Source organism: Alosa pseudoharengus, unplaced genomic scaffold (assembly GCF_046254945.1).
Source record: "Alosa pseudoharengus isolate Yale_2024_CS ecotype anadromous, Long Island Sound unplaced genomic scaffold, YU_APseudo_1.1 YU_APseudo_1.1_scf_18, whole genome shotgun sequence".
Lineage (NCBI taxonomy): Eukaryota > Metazoa > Chordata > Actinopteri > Clupeiformes > Clupeidae > Alosa > Alosa pseudoharengus.
Window position 1 is genome coordinate 37,051,161 of NW_027468650.1, and position 11,565 is coordinate 37,062,725.

The window sequence follows — 11,565 nt, forward strand, 5'->3', positions numbered from 1 at the left end:
AGATGAATTGAAACTCAAATAAAGTTAACTTGTGTTGCACCGAAACCTGCCATCTCCGTGTCATCACTCCATACCATTGAGCCTTCTGAGTCACACCATTGAACAGCACCTGAATGACATCAGGCAATTAACATTCACACTCATTACACACTGCTGGTGTTTGTTAGGTTGAGAGTTCGAATCCTGCTAGAGCTTGAAGCTCAAGATGCACATGCTATTGGTTATTGAAGATTGACACCATTGAACAGCACCTGAATGACATCAGGCAATTAACATTCACACTCATTAGTTGCCAAGAATCAGAATGCCGACACACTCTATGACATATAGGGGAACTTCTTTGTTTACTATTTTTCCTTCATCATTAAGTCTATCATATTTATATTTCATCCATTACTGTTCTCTATAAATGTCTAATTGCCCCAGAATATCCAAAAGTTTTCAGGTGTACTCTTTCAGGAAAGCCCTTCATTTTATTGTCAAATGTATACTTGGAGTTTTTCTTGTGTGTTTACCAACACACATTTTCACCATGTGAATGTGGCTGCCTATTATGTCGGATTGTTAGTGGTTCAGAGGGATAATGCCTAGTGCTGGTGTTTGTTAGGATGAGAGTTCGAATCCTGCTAGAGCTTTAGGCTCAAGATGCACATGCTATTGGTTATTGAAGAGTCACACCATTGAACAGCACCTGAATGACATCAGGCAATCAACATATACACTCATTAGTTGCCAAGAATCAGAATGCCGACACACTCGAAGACATATAGGGGAACTTCTTTTTTACTATTTTTCCTTCATCATTAAGTCTATCATATTTATATTTCATCCATTACTGTTCTTCTCTACAAATGTCTAATTGTCCCAGAATTTCCAAACGTTTTTCAGGTGTTCTCTTTCAGGAAAGCCCTTCATTTTATTGTCAAATGTATACTTGGAGTTTTTCTTGTGTGTTTACCAATACACATTTTCACCATGTGAATGTGACTGGCAAAGATGTAGGATTGACAGTGGCTTAGTGGGATAATGCCTTGTACTGGTCATCCTTATGTTGAGAGTTCAAATCCCACCTGAAGCATTAGTGTTAAAATACTGTTGGGTTGTGGAGGTTAGCACACTATAACATTACAGCATTACAGCTACTTGTCAATATGGACTTGTAGTGCAAGGCAAGTATAACTGTATAATTATACGCTGTTTATCTTATTGACTCCGACACAGAACCCACCACCACAAATACAATTCAATTCTGTGGGAAACACTGCCTTCCATTATCAAACCCTTCATCTTATCCACAACAAATAAATAGTCCTGTAGAATCAAGTATTGTTAGAATACTGTTGGGTTGTGGAGGTTAGCACACTATAATGTTACAGCACAGGGTAATCCTAATTTTATGCATCAAATTTATTCCAATCCAACTCAAAAGTTTTGAACGACACAAAGTGAAGGTTTTATCCAGATCAAAACCAAGAATAGATTATGTGATCTAATCCAATTTCAGGATCCTTGTTTCCCTTTGAACAACCCATTTTCAAGATTTGATCCAATCCGATAGCTGAAATCCGGTAACTGAAATCCGATAACCGAAATCCGATCACGTTTCTTTTGAACAATTGTGCCCAAACAATCAAAGCATATGTAAAACTAAAAAGCTATGCCATCATGTTCGTTTTGCTCGGACCCCGTAAATCACCGCTTGCGGTTATATTTATTATTATTATTATTCCCGTCTCCCTAATTTTTTTCCAGCTCCTGTGCCTAGGCCCTTTGAGACAGAGACACCGTTCCAACTTTAAAACATCCGGGCAGTACCGGTGTAACTTGCTCGAGAAGATGACGTCAAGTGGGCGTGTCGTTCGTCCGCCATATTGGATTGAATAGAAAGCGAAACTAAATTTTCACAGGTCACAAATTTGGTCCGAACGCCACGAAACTTGACGTACATTATCCTTGGACCAAGCCTCACAAATGTTAGCGGAAGGATTTTTGATTTTCGAAAGCGTTTGCCCGTCACAGCCAAACGAAATCGGCGGCGAAGCTCCGAAACAGGAAGTCGTCCATATCTCAGGAACACTGTCACATATCGATACCAAATTTTGTATATGAACTGGGGACTCCAGTGTGAGGGTGCATAAGCTAAAAAAAAAAAAGAAATATTCCAAAAGTTTCCATCATATGGCAAACCACCCACAGGTATTTGGTAACTCTCCCCATTCACCTTTACACCATTCACCTTCTATCACAACGCCTTCCGAGTATGCTCAATCAATGCCTCTGGGTATCCACAATGTCTCCGGACAACCTTGCCCAATCATGAAATCCTTGCTCTGCCATGGGATAGTATGGACTTACGAACTGAAATAGCAAGGAGAATGGTAGCTATATATAGCTTACATAATAGAGTTGTTTTCACATTGACGGTATTCAAATAAAATTTTTCATTATTGTTACATATCATGATGGGAGAGTATTATTAAAAATGTTACAAGTATGCAAATGCATATGTTTACGGGCATTTAGGTTTTACTGTGTTGTTTTGTTGTAAAGACATGCAAGGCATTCTGGGCCATGTAATAGACAAACAGTGGTCGGCAGCGTTAACTTGATTCTCCTGGACCTCAGTGCTGCCTTTGACACCATAGACCACAACATACTACTCCACAGGCTTGAACATTCGATAGGCATTAAAGACTCAGCACTCGCTTGGTTTAGATCATACCTTTCCAACCGCAGACAATTTGTACAGGTTCACAATGAACCATCTACCCAGACTATGGTAAAATATGGGGTGCCTCAAGGCTCAGTACTAGGGCCCCTGTTATTTTCTCTCTATATGCTTCCTCTAGGCTCAGAAATTAGGAAACATGGCATTACATTTCATTCTTATGCAGACGATACACAACTATACCTTTCCATAAAACCTGACGAATTGACTCCGTTAGCCAAACTTGACACATGTATACGAGACATAAAGACATGGATGACAAACAATTTCCTGCTTTTGAACTCCGATAAAACAGAAGTCATGGTTTTAGGTCCTAAAAAGATGAGGGATATCCTATTCTCATCACAGGCTACATTTACTGATCTCCGACTATCCTCATCCACATGTGTTAAAAATCTAGGAGTTACAATTGACCAAGACCTATCACTAAGTAATCACATAAAACAGATTACCAAAGTTTCATTCTATCATTTAAGGAACATTTCAAAGATAAGGAAGTCTTTATCCCTACCAGACGCTGAGAAATTAATCCATGCTTTTGTCACCTCAAGGATTGATTATTGCAATGCTCTATACGCTGGCTGCAATAACACCTGTCTAAAGAGCTTACAGCTTATACAAAATGCAGCTGCTCGCACACTCACTAGAACTAAAAAATATGAACATATTTCCCCTATCCTGGCATCTCTACACTGGCTGCCTGTTAGAAGTCGCATTGACTTCAAAATATTACTTCTAACATACAAAGCCATTAATGGCCAGGCACCAGAATATATTAAAGATCTCCTAGTCCCATATAACCCACCAAGACCGCTACGATCACAGAATACTGGCCTTCTTGTAATTCCAAGAATCTCAAAAACTACAGTAGGAGGCAGAGCTTTCAGCTATCGTGCACCCCTCCTCTGGAATAATCTTCCTACCTCAATTCGACTAGCAGACACCCTCCCTATTTTTAAGTCTAGACTTAAAACATACCTCTTTACTGCCTCCCATAGTTAGGTATGGTGCGTGGAAACTCACCCACCCCAGGGTTTTTTGGAATGGACCAGCCTGCTGAGTCCTCGTGTGACTGGCACCCCAGTCGCGCGTGCGATGGTGGTCACTGACCATACCTGCGCTGGTGTCGACTACCCCTCACCATGCCTTAGTTATGCTGCTATAGCATAGTGCTGTCATGGACTTTTCATGTGTCACGCCGTACAACCCCCCCCCCCTCTTCTCTCCCCCCTTCTCTCTCTCTCTCTCTCAACTCTCCCTCTCCTGCCTATTCCCACCATGGTATACTGTAACAATATATAGTACTACTGATTACTTATTGACATTAACCATTTTGATTTTCAGTAATACTAACCCACTCTACATCTCTCTTTCTTCCCACTTACTGTACCTCACTTGTGAGGTATATCATCACCAGTCCTCAACCATCCGTGTGTTGGCCCTCCTCTCACCCATCTCACCTGAAGTCCCATCCTCGACTGCCCTATTACTGCCCCCTATCTGGACTCCTGGCCCGTACAGCCTAGCGACCCACCACCAGCCTATGACAACTCTGCCCGGATTACTGGCCCATCAGCCAACCCACCACATGCCCCTCGAAAACTCCCTTCCCCTGGACAATTCCAACGCTGGACTATTGAACTTTCTGTCACTAAATCAGGAATAACGAATTACCATAACGGATACGTAATCATCCCACCTCTTGTAACTTTCAGCTCAAGTGCTTAACACCATGTTTTATTCTCTACACCCGACTATCATATGCATTTGTCATGTATACAGACCTTACTGTCATGTACTGACCCTAGGCAGATGGGTCAGGCCCTTGAGTCGTGGATCTGCTCGAGGTTTCTTCCTATATATATCTCCAATTCTAGGGAGTTTTTCCTCGCCCCTGTTACCCATGGGCCTCTCTCTTGCTTTTCTTTCTTCCTTTCTTTCCTTCTTTCTCTGATTGCCTACATTCTGTAAAGCGCCATGATACATGTGTTATGTTTTGGCGCTCTATAAGCACAATAAATTGAAATTGAAATTGATTTCCATACGTATTAATATGAATAGGTGTTTCTGTAAACCTAGGGACAATAAACAGCTATCTCTGTTACAAAAACGAGCTGGTTGAAGAGGGAACTATGATAAAAAGATTTTTTCCCTCAAAGCATGGATTTGACGACAGTACAAGCAGGAAATACCTTGAAAAGACTCTCCGTTTATTTGATGTTGCCATAGCAACGCAGCCTTCAGAGCAAAGATTCTAGAAGAGCTTCAGGGAGACACGTTTTGAGTTCGTGGCCATTGGCTAAGTACCTAAAATATCGGTTTCCATGTGTATGTGCTGGATGGCGTGCTTCCTTTATGAAAGTAAGTGTTTTATAGAGTTACAGACATAATGAGTCATGTTGTAGTGGTCAACATAAATGTGCCCCTTCTGTTATTAGAATGCTAAGCGGAGATTTAAAATCATTCATTTCTTGTGTGGCTAGAAGCTAGCTAGCTATGTCAGGGAGGAGATGTTGCTGTAACGTTAATGTTATGAGATGTATGTTGCTTGATATGCTTGTACTCGTAACTTCGTCACTCGTAACTTTAGGACCTATTTTTTTTTACTAAGAGTAATTCAGGAAGCATTTTAGCCCTAAGTAGCGCCTGAGTCTGTGACAGCTTAAGCGAGGACTAATAAGACCGATTCACAAACAATGTTTTGTGGTGGCATTTCACGTCGCGATGTTTTGAAATGCGTCTAACAATCACGAGGGAACAATTTGGCATTGTAGGCATTATAACTAAGGGATGCAGTAACACCACCAACAACAACCAAAACTAGCCTACTCATTGTTTACATGTACATTAAATGTAACGTTTCATTGTGAATCAAATTAAAAGATTCTCCTCTTTGCAAACGTTGGCATAGGCATATGGTGACAGATTAATTTAATAATGCTGCTGTATGAATCACGGTAAGCGCGAATGAAGTGGCCACTTCTTAATGGGACTCACTGTATGGAAGTAGGCTAAGTAAAATAGAGATGTTTAAAATAAGATAAAGTTAGGATATGCCCGCTTGACAACGGCAGAGATAACTGTGGCCTTTGGCCATAGCAACCATCCATTTAGAACGACTGGCCTTCATAGCAACCAAGGATCTTAGCTGTGATTCATGTAGCTACAGTATGCATGCAATGTGATGCAAAGTATAGAAAGGTGATGAAATATACAGAGACAGGTCAAGAAATATAGTGCAATGTAGACAGTAGTATACAGTTGATTTACAGAAGGTGGTTTGGAGTAATATGAATTAAATATAAATATGTGCAGTGTATTAGCAGTTATCTCATACAATAAGTAGAATAATGCATGTAGATGTAGCAGTAACAGTATAATAGTAGAAATAATAATATAGATATAGGCAGTGTATTAACAGAATATAATAAAACAGAATAATTATGGATATTCAATTTGACAAATATGTAACAGAAATGTGCATAACATACAGCTATGTGCAGTGTGGAAACAGTGTCATTGTAGTGCAGAAACAACATCATAAGAGTAGTAAGAATAAGTCTATGTGCAGGATGAATAGTATGAAGATCAGTAGAATAACTATGTGTAAATGTAATTACAGTAGGCCTATGTACATTTGTAAATAAATAGAAAACTATGGGTGAGAGGGATAAATTAATTTTATTTAATCGTAAAAGTAAATTGCATTCAATTAAATTGCAATTAAAAATCTTTCCAGTAGGCTTTAATGTCACGCAAAAAGTACAACCAAAGCTGAGCTTGATCAACTACAACGTCTAAAGAACCAGAACTTCAGTGTAGTTTTTTGCTGGGTCCCAGGCCATGTTGGTCTGAGGGGAAATGAGAAAGCGGACAGTGCTGCTAAGCAAGTCCTCAATGAAGAAGTCACAGATGTCAAATCCGTGCTCCAGACCTTAAACCTATACTGAACTCTTACATCACAGATAAGTGGCAATCTGAATGGGATTAATGTACCAACATCAAGCAAGGAATGTGAATTTTGGCACGTTTTCATGATCCACTGGGTCGTTATGGGCCACACAAAATACGGTGTTGCTAAAATTACTCCTATTGTGGCTATTAGAGATGCGTTCATGAGTATCCAGCTACATTCAATGAGTTAAGTAAAATACATTCACACACAAAAAAAACCCATCACTAATGTTGTGGACATTCCTTTATTCTGAGATACATCAATAGGCTCTCAAAACAATCCCAAACAGACATAAGGTCTTTATAGAGCAAATCCATATAGATTATTTGTGAAATAAACCAGTAAAACAGAATTAGGGGATGGAATATATAACATTCACACTCATAGCTCATATTTCTAAAATAAATCAGTGAAAAAGTATCCTGACAAACAAGCAGCATTTTAATGCCTTAGTCATATTTCATAATTTCAAATTTTTCTCTAGGTTACCTGATAGCCCAGTTTGAGAGGTGCAAGACACGTGACATTATTTATTTTTGCAGCCAATCACTGCTGTTGTTTTATTTTATTGATTTGATTTTAGTCATAGAAGCTAAATTCGAAGGCAGGCCACAGGTAAAAGCCAACGAACCGCATTCACCCCGCAAGGCAATAGTTGAATAGAGCTTTTGAGGTATTGCCACTGCTCCAACACTGAAAGGCACTGTTAGAATGCTTGGATCAAGCCAGGTTCAGCATAGCGTATGTCACTGTCTGCTCACGTTGGTGACCGGACCAGGGCAAGCACACTTTCGCAGTTCCCGCCGGAAATGTAGTCTAGTTCAAACTTGGACCACTTTTGTGATCTTATCGACATCAAGCCAAATACAATACCATAAGTCATCCCGTTATGAATATCTGAACATGGTACGCTAGAACTATGAGAAAATGTGCAACAATCTCAATTTAAGACAGCTAACACAAACATTTAGCTAAATCACTAGCCACTGTCAGTATATATATATATATATGATAGCTAGCTGGACACCCACCAGCCCAGCACTAAACTCTGAGCGTTGTAATCAAAATCGATATTTCAGGCAGTAAAAGCCCGGTAAGAACCAACGTTTTTGTTCCAATCTACACACCTATCGCTACTGAAAAATGTAAGGTTCATTTAGCAAATGTTATTTTGAAGTATTAAAAACATGGTTGTTTTGGAATTGTCGGACGAAATGGTTGGTCATTAGCACGTTTACGATAACGTCTAACGTTAACGTTAAAGTGCACAGCTAGCGCTAGCAAACTTAATGATAGTTAGATATTTTTCAAAATAGAATTCAAAATCTAACCTACATCAAAGTGAAGTTGTTCACTCACCTCCTCAAGAGGGTCCATCCTGAGACTGGAGCTATTGAAAAATCTGGTACCACAAGCATAGAGAGGACAACTACACACAGGCATGGCAGGGAGAAAAGACTGCCTGATCAACTGAGTTGGGGCTGATTAGTGTTCTATGAGCAACCGTTGAGGAGGTGAAAGGTTAAGATGATATCAAGAAAGCAACATTTTAAAAGAAATCAAACCACGTTCAAACAACATTTCTTTTTTGTGAAAAGTCCATAAAAATATATTAGCCTACTTCATTAATTGTGTCTTGCATTTTAAAATAACAATGTATAATGTACAATTTAACACAAAATGTGTCAGATAATTTTACTGAATAATACTCATCTTGTGTCATTATCAACACATTATGTGTTAAAACAGCCTTGACACAATAAATGTGTAAGACAAATGACACATTACTTCTTAGAGTGTAGGTGAACCGGCTAAGGTTTTTTGCCACAGAATGCTCTTTGTCTGGTTTGGTAAGCCCTCTGTGTTGGCCCAAGGTAGGGTGAGCTTCCTGTTTCTGTTCATGTAAGGTAGCCTGTATGGTGCTAGACTCCCTGCGTCTTATGATGGCTCCATTGACAATATCCTTTACTGTAAGCTTTCTGTTCTTTTATTGGTGCCACCACATACTGACCGGCAGCCTTCGAAAATTGTTGCCTGAGTCTCTGTCCACCTGCCTTCGTTTTGGCTCTCTCTCTCTCAATGTTGTAGTTGTTGTCCAGTGCAGCCAGGCGATGACGGGCTTCAAAGCTTTCATAGCTGAAGGCCTTTCTCTTCGTAGCATACTTATTGTATAGAGCATGAACACTCTCTAATTCACCTGTGTGGATGCCCTCGGTCACCCTGTCAAGATTTTGGAGGAGCTGCCTGTTCAGGACAACCTTTTGGAGGCTAATAAAGGCTGCAGAGTCAGGACGGAGCCATGGGCGCCTGCTCTCCTCATCTGGGGTGTAGGGATGGTGGTCACATTTCGTTATTGTCTCCCCGGTCACCAACTCATGAACATTTGTGATGTGGTGTAGCAGATATCCACCTTTCCCTGAGTCTTACTCCATCTCCCCCACAGGAGAAGACAGAAAACCACAAGTGGTTAGTGATCATTCTGGTCCACTCACTCAGGTCAGGATTTTTGCATTTTAAAATGTTCTTTTTTACATTCTTGACAATGTGCCATAGATCATACTCATGTTTGATTTCCTGGTGTTTCTCTCTTAGTACCTTTTGGACAGATGGGTGGCAGTCGGTGGCCAACACAGAGATGGAGACTCCGTGGTCCGCAACTTTGGCCAGGCATCTCTCCATACCTTCTAACTCGAGCCAGTAGCTATTTTTCACATCAGTCACCCGCACAGTTTCCTGAGCCACGATCATTTTTGATTCTGTGTCGAGCAGTGAGTAGGTGCCGAAGGTTGCATTATACCCAGGGCTGTCATACCGTGCATCCCCAGAGACAGTGATCGGCTTCTCACTCACAGCACTCATGACCCCCTCATTGTGAATAGCCCAGGCATAGTTGACCTCTGGTATGACGTAGGCTTTCTGGATCTTATACCACTGCAGCCTCTCTGACATGGCCTCCAAACCAATGGTTTCGCATACCTCCAGGAAAGGACTGCATTCATTCCCTGTCACAAACAACGCAGCCGGAACAATGATGTTGCACTCCATGACTCCCCTGACTTGATTTTGCGAATGCCAAATGTAATTATGGCCATCCACACAGTGTGTTTTTTACAGTCACCCCAAAACCACTGTTGGACAACGCTGGTGGTTCCTCTAGGCATTTGCCACAACCCTCCCAATGACACATGGAAAACAACATTAACAACTGCTGATGAGCAACTATGCAGTTTGTGTCTTCCTCCTCTTCCTCCTGCACTGCAACTGGCACTATCGCTTGTCAAACAAAAGTCCTCATCATAGTCCTCAAAGGACACCTCATTCTCTTCCTCTTCACTGAAGCTTTGCTCGAATGACACTTCCAGAGTATGCTGTGGTGTTGAGGTTCTGGGGACAGATTTCTTATCAGGGTGGCCAAAGTTTTCCACAGCAGGGCAGTAATGGTCATTGACTAATGTTGAAATGTTGACCAGGTCATCAGTTAGTGTACCTAATGCTCCTGCCCTCGTGAATGTTTTCCTCAACTAGGTCTGTCTGGGTACCAACAGATACACTGACTACGGGTTCACAGAGTATGTCCAGAAGGGTATTTCACAAAACCTAGATAAGGGATTAAGCTGGGATTTTTTGGTTATCCTGGATAAATTTAGCCTTGACTTGGTTTCACAAAAGAGATGGCACATAAGTTACCATGGGGATTTATTCTCTGCACCTAGACCAGGCTAACAGCCAAGTTAAGTTAATTCTAATGATAATTATGTTGTCTTATTTGTTCAGCTAGGTGTCATTCAAATCAGATCTCCGTGCTAATTTTTAAGGAGCTTTATTCCATTTATATACTATTTGATAAATGTAACACTGTACTTCACTGTTGTAGTGTCACTGCTATACTTGCATCATAAATATTGTGCATATTTTCAATATTTAAACGACTTTAGGAAAGATGTCAATAAAACATGACAATACATGTAGCCTAATAATTGCACTTAGTGTTAGGTGCCACCTAATATGGCATAATAGTTCTAGGATCATTTATCATTTTATCATTTTACATTGCATTCATTTAAATGTAAACATGTAAATGTTTCGCAGCTGAAGTGTTTGTAGGAGTATCAGAGACCCAAATGGAAGTACAAAAGCACAGCAAAAGTGAGTTTTGCATGGCCCCTTTAAAGGAGAATTCCGGCGTGATATTGACCTAAAGTGTTGAAACATGATACCAAGTGTGAACGTATGGTCTCATAGCTCATCTCAGCTTGTCCCCTGCACTCAGAAAGCTGGCGCTAGCCGCCATCTTGAATTTAGTCACGATAAGTCGAGTGACAAGTACGAATGAACAAATATGACAAGGGATCAGATTCCAAAAATAATTCCGTGGAAATGCATGGATTCCAGTTGCTTCCAGTAGCAGCAAATGGAATCCATGCATTTCCACTGAATTATTTTTGGAATCTGATCCCTTATCATACCTGTTCATTCCAGGGGGTCAGGATTTGAAGGGTTAGCTTCAGCCACTTAGCATGGCATTTGGCCGCCGACATTTTTGAAAACATGGCGTTACATGGTTGCAACTTCCGGCACTAGTTTTTACATGCTGATTGGTAGATGACGTAGATGACAGCTCATGCACGAGTTTAGTGTTTTTTTTGTTTTGTTTTTTTTTTAATTGCAAAATAGTATAATACAAAGTGGTACAAATGGTATAAAATACAATTAATTAAATGTGTACAGTAAAGTAACAATGCATGAACATAAACAAACATTACAAACATTTTAGCATGAGTTTAGTGTTGGGCACGAGCGTCCTCGTGCGTCCACGTTGGTTTGCATTTCTGGAAGACGACAAATAAACAACTACTTGGATTAAGCTACTGATACTTGTCTT